The 21,327-nt window shown below is 38.3% G+C and overlaps 1 protein-coding gene across 4 annotated transcripts in view; it reads right to left on the bottom strand.

Moving 5' to 3' along the window:
• LOC126808893 (neuroligin-4, X-linked) overlaps positions 1-21,327 on the bottom strand; it is a 170,510-nt gene that overhangs the window by 106,130 nt on the left and 43,053 nt on the right. The window contains exon 1 of one of the 4 annotated variants that reach the window (XM_050533943.1): positions 8,049-8,303. The exons of the other annotated variants lie outside the window; for them this stretch is intronic. The gene's annotated coding sequence lies outside the window, so the exon portion shown is untranslated. Of the gene's footprint in view, positions 1-8,048; positions 8,304-21,327 lie in introns of those variants that run through there. 4 annotated transcript variants of the gene reach the window in all.

Below are 21,327 nucleotides of genomic sequence, written 5' to 3'. Positions count from 1 at the left end.
GAATAGACGATGTTCCTTGTCAGGTCCTCGGTCGAACACAATAAACCTAATAAACCTAACGCTATTCCAGAATTTCGGGGGAACTCTCTCGGCCAACACCAGGATAGAACCGTGAACATCCTGGTCCGTAAGCCAGCGTCTTACTCACTGATCCACCGTGGCTCCTCCAATCTTTAATCAGATCTAACCACTTTCAGTTGATTCTTTAGTTCCATTACTTTAATATTCGTTCAAACACTAACAGAATACAAACAAGATTTCTAGACTGTCTGGTGTCTTTAGAAGTTTAAATACCCCGGCTTTAGTTGCTTCCAATAATTGACTATATCTTGATAATCTGATACCTATTGAAATACGCTTCTCTAGTGTGATATATATATATATATATAGTTGTCTCGAGGAATATTACCAAATGACAATGTAAGTGCGCTACACCGTAAAGAGTGGTCAGAAACAATATTACATATTCCCAACAATACCAATACAACAGGGTACTAATTCTAAAAAACTTAAACTAGAATATTTTAAGGATTTAGCCCTTGCATGGGTCAGAAGCCACAATTTTAGCTCTCTATCAATGAAATGGCTGATTTCTGATTATGTTTTAGTAAATTATGCCCCAGGATCCCAACAGAGCCGATACAACACAATCCCACCAGAACCAATATTACAGGATCACAACAAAACCAACCCTATATGACCCCAACAGAACCAACCCTACAGGAAACCAACAGAGCCAATACAACACTATCCCAACAGAAACAATATTACAGGATACCAACAGAAGCAATACTATATGATCCCAATAGAATCAACAAACTGGGGATAATATATTACATGTACACTATGAGGATTTTCAAGCTGGGTATCAACTAAGCCAATGAGAATTTTTGATATGACGCCATAATTCAAAAATGGCTACGATGACGTCATGGTCGGTTACTGGGACTCAAGTCGTACGTCAGTGATTTTGAAGGTCTCAGTGTTGATAGTTAATGAGTGTTGGTTAGAATTAAAATTATTTGACATTCAGTAACTTTAAACAACAACTCTGTTATCGAAATCCGTACAATCTAAAATATCAAGGTTATTGACACAGCTTTTTTCGAAGATACCAATACGGGTGGAATATGCTGCACAGAGCACGTACAGACGACATTCAAATTGTAAACATGGTTTTAAGTAATAATAGAAATAAAGCAATCAAGACGGTCGACGACGATAGTCGAGATATTCGATTTAAACATTAAAAGGTGTAAACAAACAAAACGAGATAACCATATGTGTGGCGTGTTATTCCCATGTGAAACAATCACGTCTCATATTCTATAGAATCCATAGATAATTTAAACTAGTTTTGAGTAAAAGTCAATTCAGATCTGACCCGAGTAACGCACAATATGAAATTAAAATGTTGTTTAATATCAACACTCGGTAATATCTGAGCCTTGGGTTTAAAATTATGCTTAGAAGTATGAATAATTTCAGCGAGTCGAACTGATTGCCATAAATTATATGCCGGTGGTGGCCTGGAAAGTTCCTCGGGATTTTTCAGCTTGTTTCCCCGAATGATGTGGGACGGACGACGTGTCAAGAAACAGCATCTTGTCGTGCAGATAGGAAGGAAACCCAAGGTCCCGTGTACACATTAACGAGTACGAATAATAGTGTTTGACATTTGGAATTTGATGAAGCATGAGTAAAATAGTCGCTGTCTGTCCACAATTGGAACCGTAGAAGATCGCAGACTGGCCATACAAAATTTTCATTTGCGTGTGTCCGGCACCGTAGAAGATCCCAGACTGGCCGTATAGACTTTTGGTCATGCACATGCAAAATTTTCACCCGGTTTCTTGCAGCTGGTCTGCGAGCTAACAAAACATGTTCACCGGGTTGTGAGCTAGACTTTAATTAGCCGAACAGACATTAAACTTTAAAACCTATCTCATTTCACTTATTAGCCAACTGTTCTAGAAAAAGTAAGCGTATTATTAATTGTTACCTAACTCTTGGGTTTCCCCAGGTCCTTCGCTTCTCACAACAACTGAAGACACCTACGCGAAATGACATAGTTTGAGTCAGAGTGGACCATTCGAATCCCTTGAAATTTCGTCCATTCCATAAACGGTGACGCTTTGTAAAGTATGTCCATTTATATATTATAATTACCGGCCAAGCTATTTAAACACGACATAATAATGACCGTATACATTATTTATAAAGCTCTAGTTATCTCCGTCAATTAATATAACCACTTTAATGTAGTCTGTGCTGTTAGTTTTAAATCTTAATATTGATTATTCACCATTTTATTCACAATGATTTATCTCTGTCAAACGCGACTGAGTCGCCTAGTACATGTATTAAAGGGCAACTACAGAGAGAGGGAGAGAGAGAGGGGGGGGGGGGGTAACGTCCACTCAACTCAAACTAAAGGGGGGGGGGTAACACCCAGTTGACACGAACTAAGTCAATTCGGGGCTATCATATGGTACAATTGCATTTAAATAAAAACTTGTGTGTAGTGGTCTTTAGACTTTAGCACTGGGAGGAAATCGGGAGAGCAGGTGAAACCTCACATGGTCTGACAGACGACCGTTTTCCTTGACACGTACAGGCTTGGGGTCGAAATCTCCCAACTTTGTAAACACCGCGGCAGCCAACTTCCTTGTTTTATTAACGCGCAATTAATACAAAAATGTTAATCAAGCTATCTGACAAATTGGTTATAAACGATTAATCACCGTACACATGGTAACATTTATAGACAATTATTAGGCAAGATATGTTAAAGAATTTCTACAGAATTCGTTTAGGGTTTGTTCGATCCGGGAGCTTGCCGAGAGAGTTCCAGCTTGGTGCCCCAATGTCAGTCGTATAGCAAGCAAGGCGGATGGAATGAATAACCGAGGTCTGGCGAACACTTAAGGTCGGAATAAAATTGTTGTTCGTGCATATTGCCACTCATAGAACATTGTGAGGCGTATGGCCGTTTTCATTTTCCCGGTTGGTGCAAAATATGTGGACGTCAAACCCCATTTCGTATATTCATGTCGGTCCTGCTCGCCACGATGTTAATGTTAACATTTTACATTGAAACGCCCCAGAATATACCTGGAAGTAAGAAACGAATCGAAATACCCCCCCCCCCCCTTCCCAATATTAATAAATGAAAATGAAATGGGGGTTTCGCGCCCTACTGTTATGCCTCGACTGGGCTAATGAAGACGAGCAAACGCCATACAGAGGGAAATTTTGCAAGGACAGCGGCGCTACGGCCTACTCTTATATCGAATTCCAAACGACAAGGGATCTTTTAAAACGCGCACGCCCATGTGTACACGTTACCTCCGTTTTGCGTCCCACCCGAACGACTATACATTGTCCCTTGCCAGGCCATCCGTCCTGCACCACTAACAAGGGAAAACGGGAAATACGGATGAAATTTCTCGGCCAATGCAGAAATCGAACACTTAGTCACCGTGACTCCCCCAAAATAATTGCAAGTAAGCCTACTAATGCTAGAGTCTACATACCTGCTGGTATAATGGATTCCAATCTCGTCATCCATACATTATTTCATTAATAACCTAATCACTAAATTAGCATTAGGCGTATATAAATTAGTATAAATTATTATATGCCAATGAAATTAACGTACAGACATACAGCAATAACAAAAAACTAGAATGCACCTAGAATGTGCATATCGTATATAAAACAAACATATCCCTCCACGTGTAGGTAGATCATGTCTAACTTCTGTAATAACACAGGGTGCTTCAGGAATATAAGACAATTACTTGCACTGAATAACTAACATCTGCTAAGAGGAAAGACGGCTACAGAATAAAATGGACTGAGATTTAAATGAAATGAAATTAAATGGCGTTTTACATCCTACTGTGAGTTGCTTTTGACTGGGCTGAATGACAAACATCTGACAGGAGAAACCAATTCCACGGAATAAAATGGGGTTTAAAGTCCCCTTGACATAAAACGTTTTAGACTAACGTGTAGTAAATGTCATTTCTATGATACGCGAGGGTGGACATTTTAACTGGACAGTGGCTTTACCGGTTAATGTTAAACATACATTATGCAAGAGCTAAATCTGCCTATTGGATGTCTTTATTTAGGCTTCAGATGTTATAGAAATTATTAATTAGACATTTATTTACACGACAAGCTCAAAATCAACCCTGTAGACCCTCAGGTGGCTTGGATACAGCTTGGATTTAAACAGTCGTCCATTTAAAATTAAATCAAGAAAAGGCCGACCAAGCTAACGTTTACCTTTAGTCACCCACGTCACTACCGGAAACTGGTGATGAAAGGCGTACCAAGCGAGGGTACGATAACCATTGAGAATGTTACTTGATAATCGAGAATATGTGGGCGGAGTTATCGTCTGTCAATCAAACGATCTGCAATTTTCGTAGACGGTGCGGACACTGTTGCTGCCTATTTCTAGTCAAACTTCCAACAGTCACAACTCCGTCCAGAATAAAGTAATTTGACTGAAATTTTCAATATTTTCTTTTTTTATAATCTTTTTTTGAATTATTATAGCAAAAATAGCCAACTCTTTATTAAACTCTTAACTAATGTATCTTTATTCGAATGTAACCTTACAAGGAAATGAAAATATATAGGGTTTAACGTCCTATTGTTCTGCTCCAACTGGGCTAATGAAGAAGGAACCTTACAATGGATCTTTGACGTGCACGTTAATATGTATACGGTTAGAACTCTGTATTTCAGACCATAGCAACGATTAGGCACACTTTCCCTGACAACCCTACAGACGCCACCCTCGTACGAGTGAAAAACGGCTTAGAAAATTCCTAGTTCTGAAGAAACTTCGCTGGATATAATATTATTAGTAATGAAAGTGTGCGTTTGAACTTACTAAATTATATCTTTAATGTTTCAATCATTCCAGGTATATTATAGAAATTGAATAGAAATTGAATGCAAATTGAATAGAAATTACACGTAATTTACGCATCTTTGCAAATATCATCTTTATATGTAAGATGCCAAACCTGCCCACATATCATTTAATATATTCACAAATAACACCATATATACATAGGTATGTATGTAGGCATTACCGCTTGATCGGTTTAGACTTTCGGTGATTTGTGACTATAGAGATATCGCCAACTTTATATACGCATTGGATGGCATTCAGCGGTAGAGAATACTTGTCGAAACGTCGTGATATATGTATAACGACCAGTAATTGCATTCTAAATAAATTTGTGTTGTGTAATATCGACAAGATACGGTCAACGTATATAACAATCTTTCATTTTATTTGGGGAGCCACGATGGCTCAGTGAGTAAGACGTTAGCTCGCTAACCTGGCCGCTCCTAGCCAAGAAAGTTCATCGAGATTTTCCGGCGTGGTTGCACCTTGTCAGTTGTGTAGGACAGGGGTTCTGACAAGGAAAACGTATAGTCGTTCAGATGGGACCAAAAACCGAGGTCCCGTGTACACATTGGTGTACACGTAATAGATCCCTTGGCAGCTGGAATTCGATATAAGGGTAGACCGTAGTGCCGCTGACCGCGAAAAATTTTAGCCATAGCGCACTGTATAACGTATGCCCGACTTCATTAGCCCAGTCGGAGCAGAATAGTAGGACGTTAAATCCCATTTCATTTTATTTAATGATCATTTCCACCGATCTGACAACGCCTATATATGCATGGATGTAAAACTGAACGAATGAATAACACTGGTAGTGGGCGAGTTCTTAATTTGACTTTCGGAGTTCTAAAAAATGTTCAGACAACACGGACTATAGAGTCTAAAACCTGATTTAAATCATGGCTAGCTAATGTATCAACCAAGTTTAACCTTCAAGATTTCAAGAATACTTGCAAACAAAAAAAACAAAAATCGATGGTCCTTGCATTTGAGACAGGAGTTTTTGTCTGTTTTCAAATCATGGTCACGAGGAGGCGTTTCGTGTTACAATATAGGTGAGAGAGAGAGAGAGAGAGAGAGAGGGGGGAGAGGGGGGTAGCGCCGGGATCATGAAGTCGAGCCCATGTAAAATGGGTTGAGAGAAAGAGAGAGAGAGATAGAGAGGGAGAGAGAGAGAGACATGGCGTTTAACGTCCACTCGACTCAGACTAGGTTATTTCAGGACTAACATATGATACAATTTTATTTCAATAATTTTCTTGCTTGTAGGGTTCTTTAGTTGTGGGAGGAAACCAGGGGACCCGGAGAAAACCCACGAATTTTGTCACGGGAATCGAAACCACACCACCTGACTTCATAACAGATGTTGTGATTTCACACGCACGCGCTACACCACAAAACCACCCAATCATCCGTTACAATATGGAAAATACGCCAGTTTTAAACAAGAACAGTTATATTAAATTAAAATTCTTGAATTCAACATGCTTAATAACAGTGTTCACGCTGGCTTCCATTTTCTTCCCACCAGATTACCCTATTAACGTCATGCCATATGTTGTTTTGTTTTCGCCAATAAAATAAAAATATCTGCTCTCTCTCTCTCTCCCTCTCTCTCTCTCTCTCTCTCTTGCTCTCAAGGACTAGATGACAATAGATTGAGTACACCATTTTAAAGTTTACTATGCGGTTCAATAAAACAGTCCGCAAATAAAATACTATGATTTATCCATCTGGAAGCATCCCACGAGTCACCCCATAATACTTATTCACTGAGAACTGAGATACAACTGTCTACAAAGATAGAACAACAAAACTTCTTAATGCTATATCATTCACAGAAAATTAGGACGTTAACTCCATTTCATTACATTTCTCTATATCATTTAGTTGCCAACATCTACAGATATAGACTGATAGAGAATGTTATTCAGAATTTATTTCGACTGTTGCAGTCATCTGAAGATATAAATTGGTTTAAACAATATTTTATTTCGAGTACGACATGATATAAGTTCAAGTTTATTTAAGTGAAAAGTATACACGCGAAAATATTGTAATAAACTGCTGAACAAGACAAACTCAGATATACACTACGTCCACAAACCGAACATGTCTTCTATTTGTAAGGGAAAATATTGAAATAATACTAAACACAACGGATAACAAATACTAACAACTTTAATAGTGCGACGTTTCAACAAGTATGTATATAACACGGGGTACAATTTTATGGATACACAATCACTGAGTATAATACTAAGCGACTCAGTAATTGTGTATCAATAAAATTGTACCTTGTGTTAATATGTTCAATTACTAAATGCCAATAAAAGAAGAAAGTCTATATATTATATGTACTAAGTACAAACAGGTTAAACTATATCTAAATATAATGAATGAAATATAGTTTTTATGGCACGTCAACTCCAACTGGGCTATATTGCGCCAATCTAAATGTACTGGACTATATACCAATTTCAACATTGTACATAATTCATCCAAATGTTTAATCAAATATATCAAAAATCTAAAATACCAAAGAAATAAAAGTGAGATAACAACTGAAGTGACTAACATTCTAACCGTCCTAAAAAAAAACTTTCTCTAAACCGAATTACTAATATATTAAGAGTCTACATCAATAACATAAAGAGTAAATAAATATAGAACAAGGACTTGACAAATAGAATATATATAGATATTCCATTGAAACTTTTCTAAACGAATATATTAATAACCTAAGTGTAATTTATCCTTATTCTAATAATATACAAAATTCCGATAGTAGTTAACATCTGAGTAGTAACAGAATATGACTTGCCCAATAAAAGTGATAGATATACCAGTAAACATTTCTAAACCAATACCAAAGTTGATCATTAATAAAACTTTTCTAAAGCAATATATTAATAAAATAAGAGTTGATTTTATATAAGAGTAATATATAGTCTAGGAATTGCCAAACACGAGTGATATACATTCCAGTACTGAAGTACAGTTGGTATATCAACGTTTCACGTGCTATGATATACAAGTCTAACACCTATCATTATTAAGTTACCTATATAATATATATATATATATACTAGTAAACTAAACTAGCTACCTGTACACTAGATAAATAATAATTCCAAAATTCTCACATTTCAAACACCGAAAAACAGGAACCACAAGATTTAAAACTGGCCTACTGTTAACACGATCATCGAGTATTGTCTACAGTTCGTGAAACAATAGAGCATCCAGATTCTGATTAATCCACCGAGAATAAAACCAACCATCTACTCGATTCGTTTCTCTTCGATTCTCGTCTTAGGTTCAATCACAACAGGAAGTTCCGTTTAAAACCAGACTTTTAACTCGTTCGTTTGTCTTCACGTCACTACATTGCTGACTCGCGCTAGCACGTGCCAAAAATACCTACACTAAGACCTCAAAACATTCGCGAGCTCGCGTGCCGATACACGCGTGTCCCGAGGGAAGGCTGAAAATAGTCTCATGGGGGTCCTAAAACTCTCGGTTATCAAACAAAAGAATCTGTAAGAAAATTTTTTTTGTCTTGAACATCAAGTTTTTATCTAAACACTGCATCTCGTAAATCAAACTTGAGTATCGGATTTCAGCGCGAGGAAACTCCCGCCAACTGTCTTCAGTCGAGAACATTAGGACGTATTGCCAGCGATTGTCTTATTTACAATGATATATATGTGTAGCCTCGGGTAACAAGCGATTATTCTACATTGATTTTTGCGTAGTTTAAAACTGTCCAGATTTCGGGGCCTATAAATATTTGTATTTTTCCGTCGCCTTTGATATACATAAAAGCTCTGAACTTATCGATCTTGTCTAAGTTCATTGCTTCTCATCCACATCGAGTCAGTAAATCATAAAATTGCGCCATTTTCCTGTCATTTAGGATGAAAATCTTCAATATAAATAGCATAGTGTTGTTTTAATAGTTGGATATGAGTCTAGAGAAAGTCGTAACTTCTCCTCGGATCAATATGGCGGATTTATCCTAAATATCTCTATATATATAAAAATGTATATACACCGCATAATCACACCCAGGGGCGGATATACATTGAAGCCTATGAAGCTAAAGTTTCAGAGCTCTTAATCCCAGAGGGACAACCAGATCGAAGCGACTTCACTCCACATTGCGCAAAGTTTTTAGGTCTACTGAAGGTCTATTTTATTATTTCTTTCAGTTTCTTCACCGCTGACGGGGAGTTGCCTTTACAGAATGATTTAACGCGAGCGCTTTATTAAAAAATTTCAAACATATGTTAGTCCCGAAATAACCTAGTTTGTGTCGAGTTGTCGTTAAATCACCCGCCCCCCTCTCTCTCTCTTCTCTCTCTCTCCCGAAGTGATGTGGCCGTTACTGCTTAGAGTAGGTTTATTCCGGCAATGAAAGGTTTGAAGCTTGCAGGTTTTTTGTTTTTTTGCATTTCTATATCTTTGAGATATGCAGAGAACGATACTGCGGGATGCCACCCGGGCACCCTTGAGCATTATCCAGAATATGCAAATTAAGTCTGCCATTTTGTGTATTGGATGTAACTCAGTTAATATGCGTGATAAATATTTTTTCCCGCTCTCTTTTAAATGTACCAACACCCCCTGAGAATAATTATGTTTAAGAAAACCTTATTGCTAGTTGTAATTGGCCTTTCAAGCTCCAGGGCGCTAAAACTGTAAGTCCGCCACTGGTCTCCACACATACTCGCGGTACTAAAAGAGTGTGTCTCTATTTATCAAGCTACAGGTTAATGACTATTAAACACCCTCTCTACAATAAATTGACTGACAGTAATTTAATTATTGAAATGTAAGTGACTGGTTAAGCTAGTATAGCGATAGAAGTATTAACAAGTCATTTGGTAGATCACCTCCCACTAAAATCTCTACTTAACCTCAACTAACCCTGTTCCGCTACTTTCAATTTTACTTGACTGCGTACTTTATTTCAGTTCATCCCTATCACCTTTTACTTACTAAAGGTCACGTGACTAATGCACAGAACCTAAATGACTAGTAATAGTCTTAGGGCGTGATTTGGATTCGTTTATCCACCGATCAATTTGAAGGTGAATTATCAAATTAACTAACTTAAGATTGTTTATTTCAAATGCGGACGGGGGAGGGGGAGGGGGTGGTTCAGCGCGCGCTTTAGATCATAAGTTTTTTCAACTGAGATACCCAACTGGTACGTGCCAAGGAATATGGTCGCCTGCCCAACCTCTCGGGTATTCGCAGGGAGCTCCAACTAATGAACAGCCCTACACACAAGGACACTTTTTAGATAAAATTAAATGATGTCCCGAAATGACCTAGTTTTTTCGAATGGCCTTTTACCCTCGCCCCCCCCCTCCCGCTCTGTATATATATGTGTTGTGTCCATCACGTGAGTTCAATCAGAACAGTTTACTAGATAAGATGATTAATCTAGCCTCAGAATATCTTTGACACTATCCTGATCATATGCTAAAAATATCCCCCAAATAAAACCAAATGATAAAAGCAGGCGGAACGTAGATCGGCATCATCGATTTTTTTTACTATGAAGAAGACGGACCCAGGGGAGATGTTGACTTCAGAAACAAATTAGCCGAGTTAGAGCCGAATGGCTAACCCTATTTGCTTCATGTTGGTTTAGTCATGAGGAACTGTTTGTTTTTTCCCGTAAGGGGGATAACACATAACGATAAAACTGCTGTTGTAGCAATCCTTTGACTTTTCGGTTAACAGTTGTTCATCGTGTTTCCTCTGAGGTCCGCGAAAGAACAGATTTGCAACATAACAATACATTAGAGGATTTATTGATTAAATTAATGCATATTGAACACAACAACGATAGTTTTAAACAGGATGGCTGCATTGAACAGTACAAAAATAAAGCTTAAAATAAACCAAGAGCAATTGATCTTGGGAAAAGCAGCTGTCAAAGTGCAGTGACATATGTCATATTAAAAACAACTGCATTTATTTGTTTTTATTAGACTACAGATCTAAACGAATACGGCTTTCGTTTTTTATAACATAGGATTCAGGGGCGCCGTAACCCTGGTAACAGGGTATACAAATGGTACCCTGCCCTTTTCTGGGGTATACATGTATACCCATACTCGAATGATGAAAGTTTTCAACCTTTTCACTAGTCTATTCATTTGTGAATAATCAGGCTTTTGTCTCTTTCATTATCATGTATTTTAAAGGGTTTTATGTTGGAATTTGGAATGCTAGAGGCGCTCTAAACAGCGTTCATGGAATTGACAAATTTCAAAATTTTCTTGAGACGGGGGGAGACACTTCAATCCCCTCCCCTGTCTCATGGTACCCTTGCCTTCGCGACGTTCCGGCGCCCCTGATAGGATTTATCGAAATGAAACAGAATAAAATAGGGTTTAATGTCCTACTGTTCTGCTCCGACTGGGCTAATGGAGACGGGCACTATGGCCTACTCTTATATCGAATTTCAATTGCCAAGGATCTTTAGCGTGCACGTCCATGTATACACAGGACTTCAGTTTTTCGTCCCATCCGATCGACTAGACAGCTCTGTCCTGCACCACTGACAAGGGGAAACCACGCCGGAAAATCCCGATGAACTTTCTCAACAAATGCGCAGGGATCGAACACGTAATTTAACTTTCACTTTACTGCACCAACCAGGTCGGGTGTTCGCTATGCTGGTAATTGTGTCCAGATAGTGACATTCCAGCTGTCACGGATTTGTTTACGTTCAAGCCAATGAGAGATTGGAAGTACCTCGAATTTTCATACCACCCGAACGACTAGACCTGTTATCTTGCCGGGACCCACGTTCTGAACCTTGGCCCAGATTGGCAATCATTTTGTTTTTTTCTCGTACGGAATCATTACAACTTTAGGAATGAAATGGGGTTTAACGTCCTATTTTTCTGCACCGACTGGGTTAATGAAGAAGGGCATACGTCATAAAGTGCCCGGGCAGGGGCACTACGGCCTAATCATATACCAAATTCTAACTGACAAGGGTTAGTTTACGTGGACGACAATTATGTACACCTGACCTCGGTTTTTCGTACCATCCAAACGACTATTGTAACAATAGACAACAAGCAGATAATAATACGAATTATACAGCAAATGGGACGATTGTTTTGGTAGACCAACAAATCGGAAAGGTTGAGTCCAGATCGAATGGCTCAAATTCTGATTTTTCAAATATATGAAAGATTGATGTGATTAGCGCTGAAATATTAATGTAACTCAGCGACGAGACAAGTGGGTTACTGTGTCAACACTGTTTGAGAGTTTAACTTAATAATATGGGATAAAACGAAATTGATTAAAAGACTTGATAACCTAGACTACACTGTGACAAAAGACGACAACTCGATAAGACAAGAAATGCCTTAAATAGATGAAGGGCATCCAATAATTCAAAGAGGAAACTAAATTCTATTTGTGCTATTCATCTTTCCGCCCGTAAGTAGGCTTGCTAAGGTTCTAATAAAAAGACAAAATGGCGCCGTATTGACAAGAGTAGCAGACGACAGTTATCTGTCGAGAGAAGACATCAGATATAAAAAAGTTTATAAGTAGAGTTTATCGGATATTGTATAAAGAGAGTCGTTCTATCTGTCAACACCAGGATTATTAACTTTCTTTAAAATGATTTTCTGATCAGTGGAGTGAAAATATTCCAACGCCTTGATACAGAAGTACATTAAGATATGCCAACTCAACCAGTAGTGAGGCTGATGAGGCTGCAGCCTCAGGCCCAAAGATTTTGTAACAAAAATTTTTTTTAGACTTGTCTGATACGATTAAAAAGGCATAGACAATGAATGTTAGGGGGGTGGGTTTAGGCCCAACGGGAATCAACATAGGTCCTGACCCGAAATTAATTAGGCCCACGCCATTTTAAATAGGCCCTATTTAAAAACTAAATAGGCCCTCCAGCAACTGCCGCCTCAGGCCTTGGTGGAGCTTAATCCGCCACTGTACTCAACTATGTGTTATCATGCGTACTAGAAAGAGTAAGTATATGAAACGCTGTCTCATACATACCACCCGCAAATGTTTTAGTCCACATGATTAAAAAGAAACACTTTTGCATATTTCTTCACAAAAGTTGGAGAGCGAGAAAGAGAGGGATGGGGAGGGAGAGAGAGCGTGTGTGTGTTAAAGCGCCCACTCATGTAGCACTATCCGTCGCTATGCACAGCTCGGCAGCCAAATCAAATATGCCATACGATGCAGTTCTATGAGTCGCTGGCTAGATGTGAAGAGCCCAACTGTCAAAAACTCCCCACATCCAACGCGTGACGCATACTTTCGCCTCTGCTATGGAATGCCTCGTATGAGTGTAGTAAACAATATAATTTATCCTTGGTTATTGATCTCAGTGTCCTAAATTGCGTTTTAAATTTCATAATCCTTAGGAGATATCATTTTACATGAATTTGATTGGTCAATCAAAAAGGAACTACTTTTTTATTTTCAAAGAACAAGTCTTTTTTTTTATTAAACATGACTTCTTTCTTATTAAAAAGGAACTATTTTTATCCAGTTGACTTTGATGGAAACACTGGTTCAATATAAAGGACTTTGCAATGGTTGAATTGCTGTCAAAAATTGATGTATCACTACGCCGTAATGTAATCAGGCTCAGTAAAAGTGAAATCTATACGAAAAAATTATAATTAATTTATTTGTACATGTAAGAAAAGATTGGGTGATAAATAATATTATATCTATTTATCTGTACATGTAAGAAAAGATTGGGTGATAAATAATATCTCCTACTCGTCTTTTTTGATATCAAAAAATATCAACACTCGGCAGAGGCTCTTTTTTTTTTTACTTTATCGACAAGTGTTGAGAGCCTCGTTTTTTTACTTTATCGACGAGTGTTGGTATTTTTTGATATCAAAAAGGCGCGTAGGAGATTCTATATGTGTTCTTTTGCACAAATCCCGCCATCCATATTACTACACTCAACAAAAACTATGTTATTATTTGGAGACTAATATTGTATAATCTTTAGAACTTACTGCAGAATACTAAGACGTTCGTTAAACCCGTTTCATTCTTTAGAATTGGATGGACCGGGATGGGGGGGGGGGGGGCAGGCGGCGTTGAACATTTGATTTTGAGGTTCTGAATGACCCTTCGAACTCTATTTCGCTTCATCATACTTGTACCGTTTTGATGTAACAAACTTTGACATATTCATTTAGTTCATTTATTTTAGGCTGGGAGAAATGTACAATAACACGGCTTTCGGTCGCATCAGAGTGACAAGAGTCTCAGACTTCAGACAATAAAATAAATTTCCATTAGTCTAGCCTGATGGGATATATCAACTCATATATAGGTTACTACTATCAGTGGCGGGCGAGGACTCCTATGATATAGTTGTCAAAGCCTTTGTGAGACACTTGCATTTTGCAGAGGCACATGTTAAAATTTCCCACTGCCTATAATATATAATAATCTTTACTACAATGTACCCAGATTGATTATGTAGAGTCTAGCTGACAACCCGCGGTGCGTGTTTTGACAGACACGAGTCGTAGTTGGCAGTTCGCAGACCAACCGCAAGAAACCGGATGAAAATTTTGTATGTGCTGGACCAACAGTCGCTACAGCCAGTTTGCGATCAGCCCCCTCTGTAGTCCCATTTAGCGCAACAGCAGTAAGTGCGTCCAAAATCATCAGAAAACACAATACTGATCTCCGGGAAAATCACCCCAAAATCTTCACACAGAAACATATAATTGTATATTCTAAAAATAAAAATCTGAACGACATCTTATTGCACAGTAAATTAGACTAAATAAGATCAGTCCTCACCTTAACCCAAAACAAACAATATATCAAGCCCTAACCCTTAGTAAATAAAATCAACTAGATATAAGAACCCTAGCCCTCACCCGGTGATGGTGGAACAAACATTATTTTAGAAATTTCAATCTTAGTAGGAAACACACTAATGTGGCTCTCGTCCGAGAGCCTTAAATTTATTCCATTTTTCAGAAACAAAAATACCAGAATACCACAAGCACCACACAAGGAAGATCATCAGCGCCACCAACACCAAAAACAGCGAAAACAAATTTGTATATAAAATTCAATGTACGTATTTTTATAAAAGCAGGAAATATCACGAACTTAATTTTCGTCATCCAAGGTCAGTGCTTATGTGGAGACTCAACCTCTCCCCCAAATTCTTAAACCTAAAACTGGACCTAGCCCTTATGCTTATCTTAAGCCTGACCTTGACGAATATTGAGCTGGCCTTAACAAATAGATTTAGCCGTGTTAAACACAGGATAACTCAGATATGCAACATACCTATACTCCCTTCCCCCGCACTATACTTATAAATATTGAGTTTGGGGGGTTCTTGTTCCTGATGCAAAATTAATGATCAATACGCCCCCTGGTTGTTTTTACCACCAGAACTTGTCAAACCGACGGCTCCTAATAAATTTAAACTTTTAAGTAAATTAATTAAGTTAAATTATTCATGAGAATTCGACATTATCCTGATGCTGATGTGACAATAGTGACTCCCCAGTCTCAATTGTTATACATCACATAGCACAGTATGACATAAATTCACAGACATGCGTGTATCGTTATTGAGTTATTGCCTTAAAGAAATACCATGATGTGATATTTTTCAAATATTATGCTAAATTAGAAAAAAAAATCTTCTTTCTTGTAATGTTATATTTGTTAACTTTGTTGACCCAAAATAAAATTGCCGTTGACGTGAACTTTATAACTGCTATTTTTTTTGTCTCTTTGGTGTCGATTCATCGTCTTTTGATACAAATTTAAATTGCATAGGAGGATCCAGAAACAATCACCCAGGACAACCCCACAGACAGGAAGCGATATACACACATACTGTATTACACAGACATTTCAAACAATATACAACAATCTCATATATCAAAACAAAATGAAATGGGGTTTAACGTCCTACTGTTCTGCTCCTCTACTGGGCTAATGAAGACGGGCATACGCCATACAGTGTGCTATGAGGGAAATTTTGCCCGGGCAGCGGCATTATCGCCTACTCTTATATCGAATTCCAACTGCCAAGGGATCTTTTACGTGCATTCCAATGTATACACGGGACCTCTGTTTTTCGTCTCATTCGAAGGACTAAAACAGCTGTTCTTGTCAGGCCCTCCTTTCTGCACCACTGACAAGGGGAAACCACGTCGGAAAATCCAGATGAACTTTTTCCGCCAATGCAAGGATCGAACACCCGACCTCCAGACTAGCGACCCAGCGTCTTAACCACCTAGTCACCGTGACTCCGATATATCGAATCAAGTGAATGAATGCGTAGGTAGTCGTTAGCATCTACTGTGTTGTACAGTCCCGGACCTGTAGTGATACAGGTTTCACTTAAAAAGGGCAATATTTCTCAAACGTAGTATCAGACTGGTGTAAGTCTTAACCGCCTACTCCCGGGGACTTGTTCGAACTCTGGCACTTACAGTATCTTGTAGCAATTTTAAAGCAATTTTTAGACAAACATTCATTGAAAACATATTTATATTGCAAAGTTTTAGATCATTTTGCACCTAAAACTATGACATTTTGTTTGGGTTGTTTTATTTTTTTTTTTGGGGGGGGGCGAGGAGGAGGAGGGGATACCTTTTATTTCTGATGGACATTACAATAGTGAAACAGATTAATAAAATGGGCATAAATCCATAAATGGTTCAATACCGTTCAGTATTTATAAACACGCGGTGAACTCAAAATTTGTAGGCACTCGGCACTTTAATACAGAGGTACTGTAATGGATCGGAATGAAATGAAATGGGGTTTAACGTCCCACTATTCTCTACCGTCTATAAGCTAATAAGCAACCTCCCTTGTAGAATATGCTAAATGTAACCATGACGTTATGGCATCATAATACTTTTTGTTTATAATTAATGTTATAATAAATGCGTGAAGAGCAACTTCGGTTGAGAAAACGTTAACGCACAAATAATTTTATATAAATTTAAATCCGATTGGGGGGGGGGGGGCATGGCAACAGATCTATAAACACTTTACGTTATTAACTTATCTGCGTTATGGCGACAGCGAGTTTTATTACCTAGACAGTCTTCATTAGTACAGCCAGTGCAGAAACGCGGGACGTTAAACCCCATTTCACCATATTAACCTATATATGTAATATAGTAAGTAATTTTATATATCGTGTGAATTATATAAATGATTGATTGTTATAGCAGTCAATGAATTCTCCCATTATATTAATGATTGATGGTTGTATCAGTCAATAAATTCTCCCGACTGGCATCATTGGATTGAATGCAATCACTATGTAATATATAACAAGTCACCAGGGGGCGTTTTTCTACAATATAAACTGTCACTCAATATAATTAAACAATGGACTCCCACGATTCCCGTTCATAATAGCATTCCCAATAAAATTGTAAATTTATAAACAGTCAAGAAATCAAGGATGAAATGAACACGATGGCCGTTTTGATACCGACATGATGGTTTATGGAATCCTTATACGGCATTTAGTAACTGAACATATGATATAAAACACAAATTTATATGGAAAACAATCACTGGGTTTATTTCACACTACGTTTCCTCTTGTCGTTCTCAAGTAAGTAACGACAGTGTGTTTTATCACCCAATAATACCTTCTACAGTAGATATCCTTGTGTGATATATTTCATAATCTACTGCGATATCTCCTTAGGAGATATCGTTTTACATGAATTTGATTGGTCACTTGAAAAGGAACTACTTTTTTTTATTTTCAAAGAACAGTTCATTTCTTATTAAAAGTAACTTTTTTTTTTATTAAATATGAACTATTGTTATTCAATTGACCTTGATGGAAACACTGGGTCAATATAAAGGACATTGCAATGGTTGAATTGCTGTCAAAAATTGATGTATCACTACGCCGTAATGTTTAGTAAAAGTGAAATCTACAGCAAAGAAATATATTTATTTTTTTGTGCATGTAAGAAGGGATTGGGTGATAAATAAAATCTGCTACTCGTCTTTTTTGATATCAAAAACTATCTACACTCGTTGATAAAGTTAAAAAAAACCTCGGCAGAGCCTCGTTTTTTTGTTACTTTATCAACTTGTGTTGATATTTTTTGATATCAAAAAAGACTGGTAGGAGATTCTCTATTTATATGATGGTTTATGTATACATATACATGTTTTTGATTGTCGTTTGTCTGTCTGTATGTTCATCAGATAGAGAGATATGCGGCTACACTGAGGCTTCCATGAGGTTCAAATGTTTAGTGTACGTAAAGCTCTAGCCATGAACTGGCCTAGTCGTGTGTCTGTCGGATTTGTCAAAAAGCTGATTTAATATATATATTAATTCGAGATTTAATGTCTATATTAAATCGATTTGATATGTGTATTAAGTTATACTTCTTCCGCTTTGGGCTCTATCCATGCAACATTTTGTTTTGTTTTATGTTTAAGCTGGTGTTTGGAGCCATGGTGGCTCAGTAAGTAGGACATTGGCTAGCTAACCTGGCGGTTCCTTGTTAGATCCCTGCGTTGCCAGTGGCGTAGGACGGAAACAAGAGAGAAAGAGAGAGAGAGAGAGAGATGGGGTTTAACATCCACTCGGCACAAACTAGGTCATTTCGGGAATAACATTGTTTAATTTTTATTTCAATAAATCTTTATTAGTGGGAGGAAACCGGAGCCCGGAGAAAACCCACGAGGTTAGACAGGCGACTCTACTCCTTGCCACGTACAACCGGGGATTCAAAACCACGCCAGTTGACTCAATGACATGCCTTATGATAGAGCGTGCACGTGCTAACCTTTCGGCCATCCAACCCCCCGAGACAAGGGACAACGTACAGTTGTTCGGATGGGTCGAAGAACCGAGGTCCTGTGTACTCATTGGCATGCACGTAAAAGAACCCTTGACGGTTTTAATTCGAAATAAGTGTAGGCACCGCTATCCAGACCAAATTTCCATCATAGCGCACTGTATGGCGTATGTCCATCTTCATTAGCCCCGTAAGAGCAAAACAGTGGGACGTTAAACCCAATTTCATTTCATTTTGTTTAGGTCGTTGATTTTATCCAGTAGGTTGATTGGCCTCTAATTCTAATCAAGATCAAAGGTAATAATATGCTGTGGTAACTGGTCCAAACATGTCTTCAAATGTTTATGGGTAGACCAACCCAACACAAGGAACGAGAATACCATCTTGATTTAATTTGATTGAAAGAGACCCGAAAGCACCACATTTTAACAAAATTACATCCTTTCAATAAACTTCAAATTACATACCACGTGCGCCATGCTGCTATGAGTGTTGTAAACAAGGCAGGGCATGCTGAAACACTCTTTGAACACCGGGTACTGCCACTCTGACGTATTTTTACAGAGTATCTCCATGAAATAAAGATATTATTTTATCTGTTTAAATCTTCATCCAACAATTTACTTGTTAAGTCTTGATCAATCGAAGGTAGCACCAACGATGTCTATAGGGGCCACGCAACACGCACTACACAATGCAATCATCTATATATAGGGCATATTGACCGCGTCTAATCCCTGGTGTAGTCTCGTGTTTCCAATAATATCATTGTATTTTTTGAGAATTATTGCTAACGATGCGTACGAAATTGCATTTAGAAATACATTTGCAGTTTCCAAATGACTTAAAACTACCCGTAATCTAAAGTTAAATGCGAACAGTCTTTGCTCTCTCAGGGCAGGTTTTATATCTAGGTCAAGATAATTTGTATTCCATGGCACTTATAGAATCGTTTATTCCCGAGTGTGTTTTCATTGCTCTCGAATTATATTATGATGTTTCAACCGTGTGACAGAACTATATTTACATAGAGCGTATTCATAACAGGAATGTTGCATTTATTTCGCGTTCGTTTTATTCAAATTACAAGAGCTCGAAAATTAAAGCCCGAATAACGTTAAAGGTCAGTTCTGTTAAAAACAAAGTGTTTTTCATTTTTCTTTAACTCAAACTGTCGCTTTTGTCAGCTCGTGTACTCGTATTTCTGTATATACCACGCGAGTAGAGAGAGAGAGAGAGAATGACAGAGTTAACGTCTATTCGACACAAACTACAACATTTCGGGACTAACATAAGGTTCAATTTTATTTCAGTAATTCTCTTGCGCGGAGGGGTCTTTAGCAGTGGGAGGAAACCGGAAGAAAACCCACGAGGCTGGACAGGAGACCCTACTCCCTTTCACGTACAAGCCTAGGGAATCGAAACCACGCCACTTGACTACATGACATACCTTATGATCTCATGGTCACGGTTAACCCACTACCCCCCCCCCCCACCCCCGTATGAGATATTAAAGTATAATGGAGATCGTGGGCCGTCCTGTGTTGTGTCTGTCAGAAAGTGGTCCCAATGTCGGTCCCAGGTTCTTAGGGATTTCCCCGGCCTGATTTTTCCGCTGACACGCCAGCAGTTTGGGCTTTCTAGAACCATTTCCGGTATTGCCTGCAAAAGTTACTCGGGACTGTTCAGTTTGTTTCCCGTTGCCTGAGTTGAAGGGCGGAGTGCCTGGGTGGTACAGAACCGAGATTCCGTGTACACATGCAGGTAACTGACCATTTGGCAGTTAAAATTCGATGAAGACTAAGCGGAAACGCCGCTGTCCGTCTCAAAATTCTCCTCACGACACAGTGCATGCCCGTCTTTATTATCCCGGTTGGTGCAGAAAAGTTCACGTTAAACCCTATTTTATTATTATATAGAGTCGACGACAAACAGCAATGAGAGAGAGAAAGAGAGAGAGAGAAATGGGTCTGACGTCCACTCGACACAAACTATGCCATTTCGGGACTAATATATGGTTCAATAATTTGCTTGCGCGGATGGGGGGAGGGTCTTTAGCAGTGATAGGAAACCAAATGACCCGGAGAAAACTCAGGAGGTTGGACAAGCGACCCTACTCCTTGTCACGTACAAACGGGAAATGTAATGCGTTGGACTATTTTTACTGATTTGGTTCGATTGCGCTTTACTTGTATAATCAAAATTTAGATTTTGCTCATCAGATTCTGTTCATTAATTGTATTGCTAAGAAAATAACGCAGTTGGTAAAAAGAAAACCATTTTTACCACAGTATTTTTTTTTATCTTTCCGCTGACTATAATAAATGTACAAGATAGGATATAGATTATATCCACGTGACCTGTCAATCATGGGTGTATAGTAACATATGATTATCTATAGTGTTTTATTTATCTGCCTTCATCTTGAACCTTGACCCCCAACATAGTTCTTCTTCTGGTGCACGAGACTCTCTCTCTCTCTCTCTCTCTCTCTCTTTTAGAATATGCTGTTAT

The sequence above is a fragment of the Patella vulgata genome, chromosome 1 (genome assembly GCF_932274485.2).
Source record: "Patella vulgata chromosome 1, xgPatVulg1.2, whole genome shotgun sequence".
NCBI classification, from domain to species: domain Eukaryota; kingdom Metazoa; phylum Mollusca; class Gastropoda; family Patellidae; genus Patella; species Patella vulgata.
This window is presented reverse-complemented; position numbering and strand designations above follow the sequence as displayed.